Source organism: Tursiops truncatus, chromosome 2 (assembly GCF_011762595.2).
Source record: "Tursiops truncatus isolate mTurTru1 chromosome 2, mTurTru1.mat.Y, whole genome shotgun sequence".
NCBI lineage: Eukaryota > Metazoa > Chordata > Mammalia > Artiodactyla > Delphinidae > Tursiops > Tursiops truncatus.
The window spans coordinates 6,965,426-6,985,973 of NC_047035.1; positions in this window are offsets into that span (position 1 = coordinate 6,965,426).

Genomic DNA, 20,548 nt, shown 5'->3' on the forward strand with positions numbered 1-20,548 from the left:
GAAGAATTAAAAAAAGAAAATCAACATTGGCAGTTTCTTCTTTTCATCTAAAGGAGGAGGCCACCAACCACTCCTTGAAAAGAAGTGAATTTTGCAATGTGAATCCATGCGCCATATTAAAAACCTTGGGGCCACATGCACGTTGGTGTTCTGAAAGTTTCAGATTTCGGATGGTAGTATGTTGCATGCTCAGTTTTATTTAACATGCCCAGTGGGGCCTGGGGCAGCACGCTGCCATCAGGCACGTGAAGATTTCTGTAGGAAAATGTATGAATATGAGCACGAACTGGGATCAATAAGGACTATAAATAGCCTCGTGTCAGCCCAGGTCAAACTTTGCTGCCAAATGAGTTCAGCTCAGGTCAGGTGTTACAACCAAATTCGTTCCAAAATTTAGATTTTCAGAGTGTTTGAACTTTCAGAATTGTAGATAAGGAACTGCAGACCTATGATAATAACCAGCATTGATTGCATAACCAGTGCCAGCCTCTGTGCCAAGTGTGCCAGTCACTGCTTCCCAAGTGCCATGCAAGGCTGGTGTTGCTTTCACCCCCAAGTTGTAAGAGGGAAACCGAGGCTTAGCGAGGGTCACATGGGAAATAACTAGTAGGGTGAGGTCTACTCTCTCTCTCCAGCTCCAGAGCTTACTTTCTGAACCAAGACATCAGACTAAAACCCATGACTGTCAACTGGGAGGTCTAGGAATAGCTTAACAATCGAAGTGGTTTACAGGGGCCAAGAAAGCAGCTCATTCTGGCATTCCAAATTTACTGGTACCTCTTTCTAGCCAAGAAGAAAGGATAAAGTTAACATAAGGAAAATCAGAAAAAGAGTCAAACATAGACACACCAGTTTCTCCCCTTGGGTGTCCAGGAATCAGGAGTCTGGGGTCTAACCAGGCTGGAATTTTCACCTCCATAGGTCATGGAGTCTCCTCCTTTCCTTTCCCCTGTCCTGTTGTGAGAGCCTCGTGACTGCCCTGTCTTGGGTTTGGCTCCTTCTGGCATTCCTCACCTCACTAATAGCTTGATCTTCGCAAAGGATATATATCTCTAAACATGTCATTTCTCCACTGAAAACCCTCCTGGGCTCCCGGCCATTTACAGAAGTTCAACTGTTTTGGCCTGGCTTCCAAGGGGTCCAGGGCCCTGCATACCTCACCAGGTCAACTAGACCATGAGATATTCTAGCATGGGCCCCCATTTTTCCACACTAATTTCTATTGCTATCACTGTTTTCCCACTTTCAGTATCCTTCTATTGTATTTTAAGTAAAAGTCTGCCTGAGTTGGAAGGCCCAGCTCAAACGTCACTTCCTCCAAGAAGACTTGCTTTTGGCCCACGAGATGGAAGGAAGCCAGTGTGCTCTCGACTCAGCTCTTGTTTTTACTTCACTTGCAATAGCTTTAAATACCTCTTCGGTTGAACCATTCTTTTCAACCGAATACGGCAAGTTGGACTCCATTTTATAAATGAAATTATGACTATCATCGAGTCTGTAGCTTTAGATAATGTTATGTTGAATAGGTGGAACTCAACAGAGGCAAATATAAAGCAACATTCGTTTGGCTCTAGAATGCTGAGGTTACAAATTCACTTCCCTGCTTTCATAGGCTCCTAACCTAGGTTATTAGATAATAGCCCAAGTGTTAAGACATTGCTTTTCAAATATTTTCCCTAGTTTACAATAACAAGAAATTTAATTGCAAGGATCCCTTATAAGGGATTATTCATCTCCCCAGCCTTACCTATATGCAGAGACAGTATGTTACACGATTCAATTATTCTCTAAAAACTCACAATATTTACAAATAAAAGTGAAAATCAATCATTAACTTATTTTAGCTCCATGCTACTCTAAATGCCACCTCTCTTCTCTGCCCATTTTCTCAGAACAATGTGTATAACACCAGGATCTGCACTGGATTTCTAGATGTTCTTAGCCTTGAGTTACTAGTTCAAGACTTTGAAGAGATACTTGTTGCTTGCAAACATGGCACCGGAGTCACTGGATGGGTTCCTTTTTTAAAAATCTTTTTTTGGCCAGGTGGCTTGCAGGATCTTAGTTCCCCGTTCAGGGATGGAACCTGTGCCCCTTGCAGTGGAAGTGCGGAGTCCTAACCACTAGCTGCCAGGGAAGCCCCTTGTTTTCTGTACTCACTTGGGTCAGTCAGATGTGGTAGGTCTATAAGTAGAATTTCAGGGACTTTTTGTGGAATTCTGAGTGACAGATAAAGGGATACCCAGTGATTTGATCTGTAATGGCGCTTTGGGCAGATGAGAGGTTGAACTCTTAATAATAAAGGTGGCTTTTCATAGAGAGTTCAGACTATCTGTGATTCTTCAAATAAGCCAGAGGCTTCAGTGCTGAATTTCACCACAGAACAGGACTTTTCTTCTTGTCTGTTGGGTCCTTTGGCATTTCTGCCGGATTCACAGTCCACGGGGAAGCCCTTCTGTCACAGAGGGCTTTTCTGATTATTCTCGATGATTCCTGCAAACACATCCTCCTCCATCAAGGTCTCAACCTCCCATGCTGCCTTTAGCTTTCAGTCCAGTTCTGATTAGGAAGATACCCTGAGCCTCAGCATGCCTCTGGTAACCAAATGACAGACATAAATATCTTTAGCCAATTTGGAAGTTGAAAAGCCTTTGCCAGCCTTGGGGAGCCACATTGGCATTGCCAGGGTGTCCTTGTGGACACTTACGGGCCAGCTTGGTCCTCCTAACAGGAGCCACGCCTGCCTGTTCTACTGCCTGCAACCTGTCCCCGCGTCCTCAGCTGCTGCTCACATGAGTTTGCATGTATTTGGCTTTAGGGTTTCCTTGTGTTTTTGTCTGCCTTCTTCCACAAACTTCTGACATTGCTTAGAACTTTGGTAATGGACAAGAATCAGTTTCATTGAAATAATAAAGCTACTATTCTAAAATAAAATTAGTTATTATTCTAAATAAAATGTCCCTCCTAGGCCTGTTTCTCATCTATCTCTTTACTCACCATGTGTCAGATTCAGTTCAACAGTGATATAACCACAACATTTTTTTTGTTGTAGTTGTTGTATCTGCATTAAAATTCTGCTTTGTGCCGGGCCCTGTGTCTCATGTTGGTGTTACAGAGGTGATTGCTTCTTGGTCCTCTCTGATCTCAAGGATCCCCTAGTTCAGAAAAAGATATGGATGTTGGCTCATTATACCTGACTTAGACACTTCCTTTCTCCTCAGCCCTCGGAGATGTAAGGAGGTGCCTTGACCCATCTCCCAGGCTGTCCTTGAGAGTGTGGGCAGTTCTAGCATCCCTTTCCTTCTGGAGTCTGGGCCACCAGGAGTGGGCGTTCTTCTGCTGTCACCAAGTAGATAGGACACGAGTGGGTACAGGCGACACGTTTCTTCCTTTTGGAAGTGTGGGTGCTGCAACAGTCTCTCTTCTTCCTCCATTCCACACAATGCCAGTGAGGAGTGGGTGGTTCCAGCCACACCATCCAACCGACCACTCTGAGTTCTCTAAATCTTAAACATCTATGTTGATGTGGGGTTGAGAAGATCAGACAATGTGCTGCTTGCTCCCATGCCTGTATTGGAAGATGCTCGGAGCACTGCCAGAACTGGATACTGAGATGATACAGATCTTCATACTAACAGAATGTCAAGGCTGACTCTAAGGTCAATGCTAGCACGTGCTAAGAATATGGCTTTATGTTCCTGTACTTGAATGTTTCAGCTCAGATTTCATTTCCCTCAGACTCCTCATGGAAAGCTTCCCAGCTTCTTCTTCCCAGTATTATTAATGCCCTTTGCACTTTCTTTCATGATCCTCAGACTATCCCACACCTACCTTCCATTGCTTTCTTTAAGCATGTGGGCATATGTTTAATGTCTGTGTTCATCATTAGACTGTAGACGTCATTAGGAGAAGTGGGTGACTGAGTCTTGTTCACCATCGTCCTCTCAGAACTCAGTATACCATACCTGGCCCAGAGTAGGTGTTTAATATATATTTTATAGTGGAAACGGGATTCAGTATTTTGTTTGATGACTTCAAAGACCTTTTAAGTTATGCAAAATAGATCTTATTATCTGAATGTACAGATGAGGAAACAAGTTCTGGGCTGGTGAGATCAAGTCAAAGCTCTAGAACCTATGTTTTCTAATTCTTAGCAATATTTTTCAAAAAAAAATATGTGCATTCTTGGGGAAGACCACAGAAATGCTTGGGAGACATTGTCTGTAGAATGAAGAGTTGGTGGTTATTAAGGTTCATTTTAAAGAATAAATTTAGGAAAACCAGTCATTGCTTACCTAGGTGCATTTAGAGAGCCTTGAGTATCGAGGCAAGAATATACAGGCGATAAGCATGAATGGCAATGCCTTAGTTCCCTTTCTGTACAGTGGGAGCACATGTGACGTGCTAGCTCATTGGGCTGTTCTCAGGAGCAAATACAATATTGAGGGTGCAAGATTTGGGGAGCCTGTCTCTGAGTCAAATGATGGGGATTTGTCTCCATGACAGCCTCATTTTTGGTGCCCCTTCACTGTAGCTCTGGTAAATCCTTGGGGTTTGGTTAAAAGCTCAGTAGCAAATGTTTTAGAAAAGATGCTTTCTAAGACTTCTGCTCTTGTAACATTATTTCTGTAGGAGAAATAATTCAAGAACTCTAGTCTACGCCCCCAACTCCAGCCAGGATGTTCAATGCTAGGTCTCTGAAAATTCTAGTTCATTATGTTTATTTTCATTTGTTCCCAGTCTCTGTCCTTTTAAGTTTATTGACCAGACCATGGTCAAGGTGCATTAGATTTGTCTTTACTATTATCTTGGCAATCTATTTGTCAAGGAACAAAAAATGTTGTCCCTCAGAAAGAGAAGAAAGTTGAGACTTACATGTTGTATTAATGTCAATGCTTACTGGTAACAAGTAACTATATACCTCTATTGACATGCTACTTTCAGGTGCCAGCACCTCTGAGGTGATGGAGGGCAGATCTACAACTATGAAAATTTCCCTTTTGTAATGTGAAGTTCTTTTCAACAAACTTTGCTTTTGCCTAACCATGTCTTTTAACTACCTTCTCACATTTAAAGATTTAAAACAGTATGTCCCATTCCCAAGGATTTTTGCCCCACAGTTAATGTAGGCGAGCCCATCTTGACGAATAATTGGTGCTGGGGTGAAAGGTCTGTGCTCATCAATGGTGGAAGAAAACATTTTACTTTTAAGATGTACAAGATTCTCAATGGGGGTTCCATTTTTAGAAATGTATCCCATATCATATAATGCCAAGATTCATTATAAAAATAAATGATTTGTTTTTCACAAACACATTTAAATGTGTAAGACTGACTCTTCCAACTGTGTGAAAAAAAGGCAGCCCAAATGGGATTCCTGCTGTAACCAGGGGTTACACTGGGGTTAGTACCACACTCCTTGAAACTCTTATGTGCCATTCATCTGACACCTGTTTCATTTGGAATCTGGACTTATATACAATCTCATTGTGGCCTCTTCCCATCCCCCACTTCACCCTCTCAAGTGCTCTTTGGGGCATGCTTTCACAGCTCCATCTCCTCCAGCTTTTGGTTGTTAGAATTTGGTAGTTGGCTTTTAGTTTCTCTTTTTGAGACAAGAGATCTTTCTGTCTCTCGCACCTAGGGGTGTGTGACTGGCTTAAGAACAGCTTATTTAACTAAGAGCACAACTCACTAGGCTTAATAACCTAGAGAGCTAGTTTAATAGCGGCATCCAGATGGGATGGCATGGATACCTCTGATCTAGGGACATAGGAACTGGGAACCATTCTGTCAATGAATTTTACTATTCACTGACCAAAAGTCTTCTAGCAAACCTTGCCATCTTCCTGTACTTATGTATGACCATCTCAAAAGCTTTAGCAAAGGCCCTTCTGAGAACACATGGTAGAATTCTGGTAGGTTTCTGGAAACCAGGTGATTTATTCCTTGTACACTCCTAGTTCCAGTTCTTTATTCATACTTACAATCACTCACACTTACCTCAAATATTTCAGCATCTATTATGCACAAGAATTTACTGTGTTGGCGCTGAAAATACAGAGTTAAAGAAAACTTTGGCTTCAAAACAACTTTGTTGGGGAGTCAAGCATGTATATAATCACCTAGAATGAGAAGCACGTGACTGCTTATGTTTCCCTTTCTCATTTCGTATATGTCTTAGACTCAAATGCCCCCCAATCCTCAATGATGTCAACTACCAGTGGCAGTTTTCTTTTGCCCAAATACCCAAAATGAGGACGAACGCAGGGCTAGAAGGATCACTGAGCTAGGAAACATCAGGGGTGATGAGAAGTGTCTGCCCTACCCCTGCCCGACATAGGTGGGTCCACAAGCCAGCCAGGTTGTGGCTCTCAGTTTCGTTTCCTGGGCTGTGAAACGGGGCTATTGGTAACTGCTCCGGTCGCTGAATCAAAAGAGTTAGTTTTATGTGAAAGAGCTTTGAAAAGTCTCCAACACAATGCAAATGTGGGGTGATGGTATGAAACAACTCTGCAAAGGTACGTGGGTCTTCACACAAACTGTGAACAGTGTGGAGTGAACAGGCAAGAAGGCAATGGACATTGAATTGTCTACTAATCTCTTGAAAAATATAGAAGCCACTGTAGGAAATGAACAAACCAGCAACATTTTTCAAACAATGTAAGGGAGTTCACAGGCCGCTGGGTGGCCCACTTATGGAATGTTGGAGAACTCTTAAGCCCTCACTGAGAGCTGTTGATCTAAGGCAGCATCTTTGGAACTCAGCAGGGATGATCAACTCAAAGAAGAAAAACCCTGACAAGCCTAGAAATCAGCGAGCACAGGGAAATGCGCCTCTTCTCCATCCTGCCCTGCTGAATACGGCCCTGCATATTTACATCTTATCGTTTCTTCTAGTGAAACAAAAGAGCACCATCTGCCCAACCACATTCCGCTTCCAGGAAACTGAAATGAGAGCGGATGTTGTCTTTCACTGCATGTTTTCATTTTGTCTTCTTCCTCTTATGCGGGACTCTATTTTTGTTATCACACTCTTAAAAGAAAATATATACTTGGAACTTTTTTTTTTTTTCATACATGACTCCTTAAATTTTCCAAAGCCTGGGTCTTCTTAGGTGCAAGACACCTGTCACCCAGAAGTGGAGAGTATTCCTGCAGCTATTTACCAAAATAGGTTTCAAGCTGCCCTGTAGACACTCTGTCACTTCCATCCATGGCAGAGATTGTGCCTTATTCTACTCCAACCCCCAAACTGTCAGCCCTCAGCAAATATGGATTGAGATTGTAAGACCAGAAGCAGATCGGGAAGTACTGTGAGTGAGGGGGTCCCAGGAAATAGTTCAACAGACCATGGTGCCAAGTCTTAATCACACCGATCCTTATAACTCAGCCTCCAAGACTGAGGATCCCTAAGAAGACAAATAATTCCCCCGAGGCCAGAAGGGCTCTGGTGTTTTGCCCTGTTTGAAAGTCAGTCCTGCCTGAAAGAACAAGAGATTAATTAGTGACCTGTGGGTTCAGGAATCAAATATACAAGATTGCTAAAGTGCATCTGAGAATCTCCTAAGAAAGACAGACGCCATGGATAGAACTTGGTCTCTGTCCTCTGTTTATTTGCCTACACAATGCCTTGACCAAGGCACTCCTGTAAGCAGCCACTTAACTGAGAATGCACTGACTTGTCTTCAAAGGTCAATAAGCCATAAGAAGCTGGACAGACTGTGCTTATGGGGAGAAAAATCATATGCAGGTGGTTGGTGATGGTAGCAGTACTGAGTCTGTGGGGTGCATGTCAAAGAGGAGTGACCCTATGGCTTAATGAGAGAAGGGTCCTGAGAGTTTAGCTGGGAACTCACTACAGCTCCACTGAGACTCCGGACGAGGAAGCTAAGCTCAGACTCCAGAGTGTGGCCAGGGCAAAGTTGGATGTCCAAGTCAGGGGCCAGGAGGGTGGATGAAGAATCAGAGAACTCACATCCATCCACCCTGGCAGTGGCAGGAGGTAGCAAAACTTCATCCCCAGCATGGAAGGAGTATGTGGCTGGCTAGACCAGCTGCAGAAAGATATTTTTCCAATGAAAAGTGAAGATGCTGAACATCTAGGTACTATTTACTAGCACTGTAGCCTGGGGACACTCCTGAATTCCCCTGAGACTCATTTCCCTCTTTTATAAAAACGAGACAAAGATAATAACAGTGCCCACTCTCTACTGCCAGCCCCCAGCCCCAGGCAGCTATAAGGCTGCGGCGTGATAATGTAATTTGCATGAAATTTCTTTGTAAACTGTGGAGTGCCATTCCAACTGCAGGGCCTGCCATCTTATATGGTGAGGAACGGTTCTACATTTGCTGTGTATGCTGCAAAACCCCCAGACTAAGGATACGACAGTCTAATTGGGAAAGGAAGAAGAGTGAGCTAACACTCTTACATAGGGAAGATTCTTAAATGCCAGCTTCATCGGTGTCATTTTCTCGTACTTCACTTTATTTAATTGTTGCAGTTTTAACGATCTTCCAAGGAGGTCACTACTCTCCTTTTGGCTGTGAAGTTACACTGACCAGGAGCACAGGTGCTGATTGGTAGAAGCAGGATGTGACCAAAGAATTTATTGACTCTCCCTACCTTCATAGGCTGGGCTATTCTTCCTTGAACTACAAATCATAAGTGGGCATCAGTTTCAAGTTATATCTGGGCTCCCGGCCATACGTGTAATCTACAGTGCCCATGAAATCAATGTCAGAAATGGTGTCTTTTTGCCACTTCCCATCACCAGAGCCCCCTAAACATGCTAAGCTTCAGGTTGCTAAGGCGCATCTCCCCCGTCAAGATCAATGGGACAGGTGACTTGTAACCAGTCCACCAGGGAGAACATGCAAAGGTTTCCTCCTGTCGAAGATGCAAAGATCTGTGATGTGTGGCTCCTGTAGACACAGAGAACAGGAGGAGAATGACAAGGAGGGCATTGCAAACTCAGTCAAAGAAAGGACTTCTCTCTAGGGCCATCCATTGCTCAGAAAGGCTGCCCCAGAAGGTAGCAAGCTGTCTGGAGACATTCAAGCAAGGCTAGGGAACCTTTTCTGTTGCATTTCAAGAGAGAATCTCTGGACCAGGTGAAAATGTAGATGTAAGAACTTATAATACATAATGTTAATAAATGCAATTATAACATATGCTACATAATAATTTCTTCTTAATTATAAAGACTTAGCCCTTCAGCAAGTGTTTTCACACAGTCACACATGGCCTTAGAGTTTGAGTCCTGCTCAAGGCCAATCAGTTGGCATCTCTCCCGCCTGTGTATACATATCAGTGTTTTCTCACGCAGGCAGCTCCTTGACGTATGGGAGAGGAAGCTGCATCCTGAACTCCTGGGTCCTCAGTGTCAAGGGTAGTAACTGATGCTGTTTCTCTAGCACTTGGCACAGGGGTTAAGCTTGCAACCCCCTAGATAAAGTTCGTTGAAAATGTTCAGATTGTAGACTCAAACCCATGTCTTCAAACCCTCTAACCAGTGCCCTTTGTTCTAGTCTCACGTGGCAAAGTTATCTAAAGTATCATTGGAGAAATTGCTGGGACATTCTCTCCTGACACAAATTAAAGATCCTTCTTTCTTTCCTTCTTTCCTCCCTTCCTTCTCTCCATCCCTCCCTTCCTTCTTTTTCTCTACCGGTCAATAACTATTAAGCCCTTGGCTAAGCACCAGAATTACAATATGAACAAGAAGGAAAATGTTCTTTGCCATTATGATTCAAGGTTAAGAATTAACATAAATGGACAACAAAATAAGGGGAGCTAGGTCTAGGATAGTGAACAATCAAGGCTACAGGAACTCATCAATGCTAACTCCAAAGGAGATAACATCAGAAAGAAGGCCAATCCTTGCAGTGAGCAAATTGAGACTTCTGAAAGAATCTACCACAGTGGACCTCCAAGTTCAGTAAGAATTTCCAAGGAAGTCCAACAGGGGACAGACCCTTGGAAACACTGGTAAAGATGAAAACTAAGCTGGAACCTGGGTCTCGCTCTTTAAATCATTTTACCTTTTAAACAACCACTTATGCCTCCCAGCCTAGGATGCTATTTTTATCAACAGTTGAAACTTCCCATTGTGCTGGGACCCACTGATTAAGAAGATAAATTCCCTGCTCTCATGATGCTTGGAGGCTGTTACAAAGAACATCTAGTGTGTCGGACTTCCCATCACAGTGGATAAAGGCAGACTTTTTGCTGGGGTGACACCGTTTTCGTCTTAAGGAAAGTCTTGCACATATGAAATAAGGTCTTTTTTTATTGATTGGGAAGCCAGAGCAACAGGCTGATAACCCAAGAATAGACGGTTTTGGTAGATTCCTTGATTTTCCCTGTTGTTCACTGAAAATGTCCAGGTGGACAAATCACAGGGTCTGGATTTCAGTAGCCAGTTCCCTTCTGAAAGAAAAGTGAAGGAGTTGATCTGTGATCTGGTGTTTATGTAGCTGTTCAAAGCAACTGCTTTGGTTTTCTATGATTCAACTTCAAGGCATGTGAAAAAAAAAAAAAGATATTTTTGAAAAAAGAGAACGCTTTTTATGGTAAAGGAGATGATAAAAGAAGAGTGAATTCTAAAGCAGAGTGACAAAGAATTTCTCCTGGCATTCTTTCAAATAATAATAATAATAGTGACACTTACTATATGTTTCCGCTGTGCTCTGAACTCTTCCCATAGCACTTAGATACAGTAACTCACTCAGTCCTCACCACGTGCTGAGCACTTTGGTCCCATCTTGGTGGCCTCGCGGGCATGCGTGTCCACCAAGAACTCTGGGATCCTCAGCTGCACGGCCCATTTTGGACTTGGACTGTAAAGAGGATCTTCCCAGCTTTTGCGCTTCGCTATTGTTATCAAAGTTGTGTGAACATCCATCCAAGGTGGCAGAGGAGAAAGCAGGTGGCAGGAAATACGTCTGGTTTTGTGACCACACATGGCTTTAACCTTTGTTCACCTTCCTATGAGATGAGTGGGGAAAGTCACAGACCCACAGAGCATATTCAATATGCTTGGGGTTTGTAGGAAACGATTCCAGAAGAAATCTCCCAGGAGCCAGGCAGCAGTCTTTCCTGGGAGCAGGGGGGAGCCCTGGACTTTGCCATAGAGGGCAGTATTTTATAGCAAGGACAGACCTTGGGACAGTCTTTTGAATGAATATTTTCTGGGTAGCCATGCTTCCCAGGCCAAGTGGAGAGGGCAAAAGGAGATGTCATGAGGGTTCATTAAGTATCAGCAAACAGCTCTGGTTGTTCATTGTGTTTTAAAGGAGAGGTTGTTAGAAATTATTTCATAGTCTCCAGTCCACCCTTTTACATTCATGTCTGACAAACAGAGCTCCTTTGCAAAGAGCTCATATCTAGAGCGATCAGTCACTCCTATCTTTAAACACCATGATATACAAGGAAGCCAACATTGTTTGAATAATTAACACGTAGTGTAAGACATGAACTCTTTCTTATTTAATTTTTATTTTATATTGGAATATACTTGATTTACAATGTTGTGTTAGTTTCAGGTGTACAGCAAAGTGATTCAATTATACATATACATATATCCATTCTTTTCCAGATTCTTTTCCCATATAGGTTATTACAGAATATTGAGTAGAACTCCCTGTGCTATACAGTAGGTCCCTGTTGATTATCTATTTTATATGTGTGTGTGTGTGTGTGTGTGTGTATATATATATATATATATATATATATATATATATATATATATATATATAGTAGTCTGTGTATGTTAATCTCCAACTCCTAATTTATCTCCCCCACCCACATTTACCCCCCAAGTAAGTCAGACAAAGACAAATATATGATACCACTTTTATGTGGAATCTTAAAAAAATGATACAAATGAATTTATTTGCAAAACAGAAACAGGCTCAAGGAAATGAACTCTTGATAACCAAGCTCTCAGGTACCAGACTATCATCAATGAAGCCTCCATCCCGTCCTATAGGGCTGCCTTGTCATTCATGATAAAACTCCACTAAGTGGAGGTACACAGTTTTTTGGGGCACACCAAGACACGATTTCACAAATTGGAAGCTGGTTCTTCATTTCACGACTGGCTTTTTCTGTGGCATGGTATGTACCCTCTCATGGGGTCTAAATGTTGTTCCTCCCTGAAATAACAAAGTACGTTGAAATATCAATATAAGAGAACAAGATTCTAAACAGGACTTCTGATGAATAGTTCAAGATTTATATGTGAAAGCGTATACTCCAACTCCAAGCCATCCTTTTTATTCTGAGGAAATGTGTCTGCCGAGGCTCCCAGCCTTTCTGGACCCAGAAGGAGGAAAGACATGCTTCAGAACACTCCAGAACTGTCTTTTCTCTCCCTTCAACAGAGCTTCAGTACGTAGTTTTTATTCATTTATTTATTTATTTTAGTCTGTCCATTTGAACACAAAGCACCCTGCGCAACCACATTGGATAAAAATTCAGAAATGCCCACGAAGAAATTTCCAAGCGTGTGACAATATGGCAGATGCCAGGGACAAGTCAGAACAAATTTCAGAATGAGCTCAACCCTCTGAAGTTGATCTGAAATCACAGTTTGGTTCTCTCTCTCCTGTATATGTGTATGATGTGTGTATATATATAAAGATAATATATATCATCTTTAATTCTTAGAGTTCACAGAAACTTATAGTGGGCTGGAAGAATGGGCTCATGCGTGTGCGTGCACATGCATGCACACTGGTCCAGCAACACAGGGTCCCGTGAACTCTAAGAATTAAAGATGAAGTGACATTTCACTCATTAGAATGGAAGTCCCCTAGTTTATGCAATAAAGGGGAAACATGCCCTTAAGTTGCATGAAGATTTCTTTTTTTAAACAACCTGATTTGAATTTAAGCACATAATCAAAGTTGTGCTCAGCTCTTTGACTGTATGGAAGTAAACCAAAGTTGACTGCAAACTGCTGTGAAGGAGGCATTTCAGTCCCAGTGGAGGATGTCCTGTGATACAATCGCTCCTTGAATGAAGCTTTGAAGTGCATTTCTCTCTCCACTCCCTGTCAGGGTGTCAGGGTCTGCGGTGGTGACTACACCCTTCAACCCAGTTATCTGGTAGAGTGGGGCCTCCATGGCAAAACTGTCAGGGTTCAAATCCTGACCTTGCCCCCTCTCCCTGAGAATCCCTGGGTATGTTTCAACCCTTTCTGTGCCTCGGTGTCCTCCTTTAGAAATCAACCACTCCAAGGTCATGGGGATGAAGCAAGGTGATGTATAGGAAATGCAATCATTGGAAAAGCACCTGATGTATAGTTGACATTCCCTGTATGTGAGCTATTACCATCCTCCAGGTTTCATTTGCCTGGGAGAATCATAACAAAAGATAACTGACCTGGTCCAACTAAAATGTAAGTTACCTGCCTTTGAGCAGTTCAAGTGGCACCTCCTCCAGGCAGGCACCCCAGACTCCCTCAGAGAGAAGGAATCTGCTCTGCCCTCGTTTGCCCACAACATATTGTGTTGCTGGTACCTCTATAATAGCTCTTATCCCACCTGCCTCATCCCCAAGAGTGCAGAGTCTGCCCGCTCCCCTGTGGCCCCTCTGCACACTGCCAGCCACACAGAAGCGCCATTCTTGTGTGTCAAGCTGAGCAGGTAAATAGAGTGAAGCCCGCTTGGTCATGGTGCTCCATTGTCCCAGAGATGCAGGTGAACCGGCGTGATTCCTTAGCCTGTCCGCTTGTCTGTGTGTTCTCAGAACTGATTTCCTGCTAGGGGTAAAGTTCACACAGGAACAATCCATGACTGGAGCTGGACAGAACATTTGTCTTTTGGACCTGGGACCTTCTGAGGCTCTTTCTAATAGATGGTCACTTAATCTGCCATTGGCATCAAACATTACGAATAAGCAACACAGGCCTGATGTTCTTTCAGTTAGGGTTAAAAAAAAAAAAAGAAATAAAAAAGGAAAAAGAAAATAAATTGTCACCTGCCATGAATATCATAAAAAGAAACATTGGTAGGGGCAGGGGTGGGAATCCTCAAACAACAACCCCCCAAAGAAACTCCAGTTTCTAGTATGGACATGATTTAAATTTTCATGAACAAATCAGCGGGCTCACACAAAGGCGGCAGCGATGAAAAAAAGTAATAAATCATGGTGGGGGGACCGTGACCCATCAGGGTCCCCCGGAGGACCCCTCTGACCAGGCTTCAGTGCGTGCTGCTTGTTGTGGAGAGCACTTCCTGCACTGGGCTAATTATCTTTTAAAATTCATGTCTGGAACCACGGGCTGCCTCGTGGGATTAAGCACAGTACACTTTGCAAATTGAAAATAAGATAGCTGTTAGGAATGTATACTTGCCTCTATGATTACTGCAGCAAACAAAGGCAAAACATTAATTTACATCTATTATAATAGAGAAACAAAGCCAGAGATATTCCTTGCATCTCAGGCAAGAGATGAGTTTGCAAAGGTGATGCTCCCAGAAGATGAGACGGGGGATGGGCTGCAGAGGTGAGGGCTGGAGGGCTGGTGATGACTCCACCTGTTCCTCTCTAAGGTATCACGTACACCACCACCCCCCACTCACCTTATAGACAAGGAGATGACGACAGGTTCAGAAAGGGCAGAGACGGGGCCCTTTCTACCCAGCAGGTTAGGAATAGTAAGAACAGGGTCTCTTTTAAATCCACACTTGCATTCCTAATAAGACCGTGGCTATTGGGTTTTGTTTTTTTTTAATTCAAAGCTTGTTAGGAGTATATCAAAACTCCCCAAATAATACATTTTGTTACAAAGTGGAGACTTGTTCCTAAACCCTATTGGACAGAGGAGAAAACAGAGGGTCAGAGAAGCTAATAAATATTTAGCCATTTTGGGGTGCTTACCATGTGTGAGGCACTGTACCCGCTATGGTGGGTCCTATTATGATGTTTCTCTTTTCGTGAATGAAGAAATTGGCATGCATGAGGTTAAGGCACTAGCCCGAAATCGCACAGCACCGAGCCTGTACTTGGGCCACTTTAGCCTGGATGCAGGGTGTTTGGAGCCCCCATGCCTTGCTCATACCCTTCTCCTGGGAAGGTCTTTCTGTACTCTCAGTCTGGATGCTACTTGTCAAGTTCAAGTCACCTCATCTCAGAGTCTTTCCAACCAACAGGGAGACTCTACCTTCCCCTCACCTGGGTCTGTCGTTCGCTCCCCACGAAACCCCCTTGTGTTGTGGGGCATCAGCTGAGCTGGGAGCGCAAAGACCACCTCCTTCTATCAGAGGATCCATGCCTGCGCCAGGTTGAGACTGAAGCAAGAGTGCAGCTCTCCCTCTACCCTCTCCATGGAGGCTTTTTTCTGTTTTACCAGCATGTTGTTCCTTTAGCTCACCATCCAGAACTTTCATCTCACCCGTGTGCACTTACCATCCTGTGTCCTATCAGTGCCAGCTGCTGGCTTCCCAAACACAACCTGTTGATCTGAGGATGCTGAGTTCATTCTTACGGAGAGCATGCCCTAGGATGGGGTGGAGGAAGCGGGGGCAACGTCACGATATTTACAAGGGTTTTGGACTCTGACTTAAGGCAGGTCTTGAAATATGGTGCCTTGATTAGGACTGGGGATGGAAAGGGTCCAGATATAATAGGATGGGTGGACACAGCAAGGGGAGGAATTTGAAGAGTCTTGGGAGTGAACTATTGTTTGATGCTCTCTATTAAAAAGTAGAATCATCTGATGTTCCTGGAGTTCATGATGGAGATGCTTACAACTATTTTCTTCCTGGGCAAGGATCCCCTGGAAGAGTCGATCATGTCAGTGTGGTCAGCAGACTGTGTAGGGTAGATGGTTTCAGCTGTCACACTGTCATCTCATGTCACCACCTCATATTGGATCCCATAAGGAGGCTACCTCTCTGGTGACCTCCGATCTACCCAAAGGACACTGGCTTAGGAGGGGCAAAGCCTGGATTCTGGTCTTGACAGTGTTGTTCGATCATTGTAAGAGGGCTTGATGGGCCTCTCTGACCCTCTGTTTTCTCTTCTGTCCAATGGGGCATGGAGGCCAGTTTCCTCTTCATCCCACGGTTCTATGACTAAGTTTATTTGCCTAAGGTTGTGGCTTTGGGTAGCAAAATGACTTCCTAGCAGACACAGGAAAGAGGAGGAGGGAAGGGCACTAGAGAGAGCAGGAGGAGGTGGAGAGGCAGAAGGGGCAGGTTTGGAAGGCTCTAGAACAACAAAGTCCCTTTCCTCAGGTCTGGATTTTTTTTTTTTTTTTTTTTTTTTTTGCGGTACGCGGGCCTCTCACTGTTGTGCTGTTGTGGCCTCTCCCGTTGCAGAGCACAGGCTCCGGACGCACAGGCTCAGCAGCCATGGCTCACGGGCCCAGCCGCTCCGCGGCATGTGGGATCTTCCCGGACGGGGGCAGGAACCCGTGTCCCTGCATCGGCAGGCGGACCCTCAACCACTGCGCCACCAGGGAAGCCCAGGTCTGGAATTTTTAAGGGTTTTATCTGGTAGAAATGTATATAGCATTTACAAATTGGAAATAACTCTGTCAACTCAGATAAGATTGTCCCAGTAATACTGTCGCCAGAAACAGCTCACCGTGGCTCCCTTTCAATTAACCATTTAAATCAGCCCATACAAACCCCAGTCCCTCCTGCCTCATAATAAAAAGCAAGTGAGATCAGAGCCGGGGAGTGTTGATTCATGCTGCTGGGATGGAAGATCCACAATCTTCCTCTTGGAGGATAGAGTCTAACGTAGTTCTTTGAAAAAACATTCCTTCAGCTGCTGGCAGAGATATTTCCCTCCCTCCTTCCTTCTGAGATGAATGGTGATTCATTATAGATAACCCCTCCTGATTAATTTTGTTTTGACTTTAACTTTGACATTAAAAAAAATCTGTAATCGGTAAAATTCGCCCCTCTAACATTCACTGCTCAGCTATTTTTAGCTGGCTTTGGTGTTTGATGCAGAAGAGGGGAAAAAAATCTAAATTTAGAAAGAAATTAAATTGTTGACTGTCATCAAAAGTCCTGGCTGTCAGATTAGAAAGTCATCTTGTTAGACCCTTTGTGATGAATAATAAATCAGCGATTTCCTTGAAATTCTTATTTGAGTTCTTTCCCTTCTGTCAATCGGAAGCATCAGAAGGTGTGTTGGTGAGCGCAAGCTGGTTCATCGACACAAAGCCTTTTCAGATGTGCAGCTACGGATCTGTAGAGAGGTCTGTACAGCCTGGCCCCCGCGAAGGGACTGGTCAGTTATCCGTGTACATGGACCGACAGGGCAGCACCGTGCAGTTGCACAATGAGGGGCAAACAAGGCAGATTTGAATCCTGATTTCAACTGGTGCTGGGATCCAACTAAGTTCCTTTGTTTCTATGAGTCTCAGTTTTCACATCTATAAAATGGCTCGGATAATACACGTTATATACAGAGAGGACAAAAGGTTAGGAATGACGTATGGAAATTGTGAGCACAGCATGCTACCTATGTAGGTATCCAGGACGTGGAAGCAGTGCTGAGAATTATCATAATTATGGGGAGTGCTGTAGACAGCTTCAGTAACTCTGTAAAGTTACTGTAAAGTTAAAGGGAAGCCATAGGGAAATCTGAAAGTGACTTTCAAGTGTGTTCTGTTCAGTTTGAATAAAAGGTAATGAATAACTGGACTCTTCTGCCATATGCCAGGGTGTATCCATACTGTCTGAGGTCAAGCTTTCCCTCCCTTTCATGACACAAGGCACAGCTATGTTCTAAATTACTCTCAAAAGTCCTAGCCACAGCTAAAACTTGCAATGAAACACTAAAATCAAACCCTTTGAGAAACAATTCAGTGACTGAGCTCAGACTAAGTGTGACCCTTGGTCACTTAAAATTAGGCAGAGATGTTTTTCCCCGAGAGTCTTCGATCCCTTTCTTGTCTCTGTGTTCTGACCCTCATGGTGATTTCTCACTTCCCTAAAAGCCTGTGGAGAATATGGTGCCTGGACAAAACTTTTAGGGGGACCATTTATGATCCTGTATTGGTGGAAGAAGTGAAGAATGGGAGGGAAAATGAAGGAAAGAGGGAGGGAGAGAAAGGAGGTGATGGAACAAATCTTTATAGTGGGAGGTATTTTGCAGATGTAGAACGTTATTTTGCAGTTTCTAAATCATAGAGAGCAGAGCTTTTACTACTCTGTACATAGTAGTCCTGTGTACATAGAAGATAGCTAATAAATATTAGTGATTCATTCAAGGGGAATTTTAAATTTAAGTTTGGATAACCATAGTAATTTTTTATCATTACCAGCAGCCTTTATTCTGCATAACGCATGGGCAATGTTATCTGTTTTCTCAGGCATATTCCAAAGGTTGCTTAATTCAAGTTTAATAAAGAACAGGGAGGGCTAGGAGCTGCCAGACTCAGCCTGCCTTCTGCTCTACCCTCAAGACTATGCCCCCTCGTCCATCTTTGGTTCTGAGCATCACAAGAGTTCATTAACATTCAGACAAGGACCTCTGCTTCCACAGGACCTTTCAAATGAACCCACCCAAGAACGCTGGCATGTGACAGAGTTTGGCCATTTCAGTCCACTTTAGCTCCAGAGGGTCTCTGAGGCTCATCTTCTCAAGGCAAGGGTCCTGCAGAACGAGCTTGGAAGCCCTTCATCATGTCCAGCCGTTTTCCAAAGCTGGTGACGCTGGTCTGAGAAGATGTGTCCAGTCTAGGGTGACTCATCCAGTTAGGGGTAAGACTCAGGTTAGAAAATGCATTTTTCAGAATCTCTGTGTAGGACTCTTTTATCAGGTTGCTTCCTCTTGGTTATAAAAGGAGTTTGAAGTAGATCTCTCTAGAATGTGATCCCTCTTGCAATGTCTAGACCTGGACATTTCTTTCTTTCTAGGGGACCTCATAATATTCAAAGATAAGCCAACTGGAATTGGGGTAAACAGAAGACTGGATTTAATGAAAAGCTTATAATAACCTCCAGACTCCTTTCCTTCTCCCAAGAGGAGGAGGTCATGCAGAGCAGGGTCTTCAGAGCATTGTGCTTCCAAAGATGGGGGGCTTCCAGCAGACAGCCCTGTGTCCCCGCTTGCCTGGGCTGGGTCTGAAGCATTGGAACATTGGGATATAGGAGGTGTTCACTCAATGTCTGAAGAACTGAGAAATGCACCTTGACATGAGCGAGATTGTACATTGTCCATAATTTACTTCTTAGCACTGTGACCCACTGTGAGTTTCACTTGTTTGGAATCAAAACTTTCTCTGCTTTTAATTTTACAACGAGTTGTTTCACTCTAGATATGGGTGAGCCCAGGATATTTATCCTCAGCTCAGCAAAGTCCCTTTCATTAACCACCCTCTCTTCACCTGACTAATGTCCAAAACCATGGTCCCCTATATATATTTAGAGGATTTATATCAACACTCTATTGTTACACTTGACTTCCCCCTTTTTCTTAATTATGTAAAAAAAAAATCACATTAAGCCGAATCTAATTACTGCAATGTATATTAGAAGCAGGGCACCATCAAATTTTTATTTAAATTAATCAGGTTTTGATTTAAGATATTAAATTCAAATTAATCATGTAAAAATGGAAATGATCCTTGACGTGCTTCCAGCTGTGACTTCAGTCTGTTTTCTCATGAGTCAGTTTCGGGATGTCTTGGGGGTAACATTACAAAAATTCACGCCGGTGCTATTTCAATTAGAGTTATTTAGCAGGACAGATGTAAAGAATATGGTATAATTAAGAAGGAGCTGGTGACATGGCTACAGATTTTCAGGATTAAATGGGGGGAAAAAACTACATGAACTAAAGTGAAAATTTGACTACTGGCCATGATGCCCCAATTCAAGTGCAGAGAGGTGACGCATTCATTAGAGACAGAAAGAGGATTTGCAGAAACGCAGGACTTTTTCTCTGGAGCCATCTACAGACTCCTACTTTGGTTTCAACTTTGAAGTTTCATTAACAAGCTGGTACTAACTGGTACTGCAATTCTTATCATTCCTGAAATGATCTTTCCCCATGGCGATCATAGCCTTCGACTAATTTGATTCTAGGACCGTCAGAAAGCTATGAGAGTTAAAACAATACTTCAAGACCCATTTTTAAATCAAACTGCATATATTGGCATATATAATTTTGCATATATAGATCCATTTATTATTTATACTCACACACACACACTGGGTGCAATTATATCAATAAATTCTTTAAAGAATTCTAATTTTCTCCTATTTATGATAAATATGACAGATTACAGAGTGTATGTAATACACTGACGCATTTTTCCATAGGACTTAGATGGAGTGGGTGATAGTCCTTTATTCGCGGGTGATGAGATGGGCTTATAAAGGTTATGCAATTTGCCCAAAGCCTCATATCTAATTAGATACTCCTGGCCTGCCCACAACCATCTCTTGTTCTCCACAACCTCGGTCGTGGCCTCACCTCTGAATGAATTTGGTTTCTGAGGCCTCAGAAAACCCCAAGAGCCAGAATACGATTTTAAGGGCCCATTTAGGGCACAGCTGGTCAGAACAGAAA